General features: G+C 67.1%; 1 protein-coding gene across 1 annotated transcript in view; it reads left to right on the forward strand.

Moving 5' to 3' along the window:
* FMNL3 (formin like 3) overlaps positions 1-210 on the forward strand; it is an 11,383-nt gene that overhangs the window by 2,107 nt on the left and 9,066 nt on the right. The gene's annotated exons all lie outside the window — the stretch shown is intronic.

The raw sequence follows: 210 nt of genomic DNA on the forward strand, positions 1-210 counted from the left end.
CAGCCCGCCCTACGGTACGTGCCCAGGGGATGTCCCACTGTGGGGGGACGTCCTGCCATGGGGGTACGTCCTGCTTCAGGGCTCTGCTGGCCACGGCGCTGCCGCTTGCCGCCTGCTGTGCTGCTGGCCATGGTGTGTGCCGGCGTGCCGTGGTGTGTGTGTGACATGGTGTGTGCCGTGCCAAGCACTGTCCTGCCGTGGCTTTTACAG

This window comes from Corvus brachyrhynchos, unplaced genomic scaffold, assembly GCF_000691975.1.
Source record: "Corvus brachyrhynchos isolate BGI_N302 unplaced genomic scaffold, ASM69197v1 scaffold193, whole genome shotgun sequence".
Lineage (NCBI taxonomy): Eukaryota > Metazoa > Chordata > Aves > Passeriformes > Corvidae > Corvus > Corvus brachyrhynchos.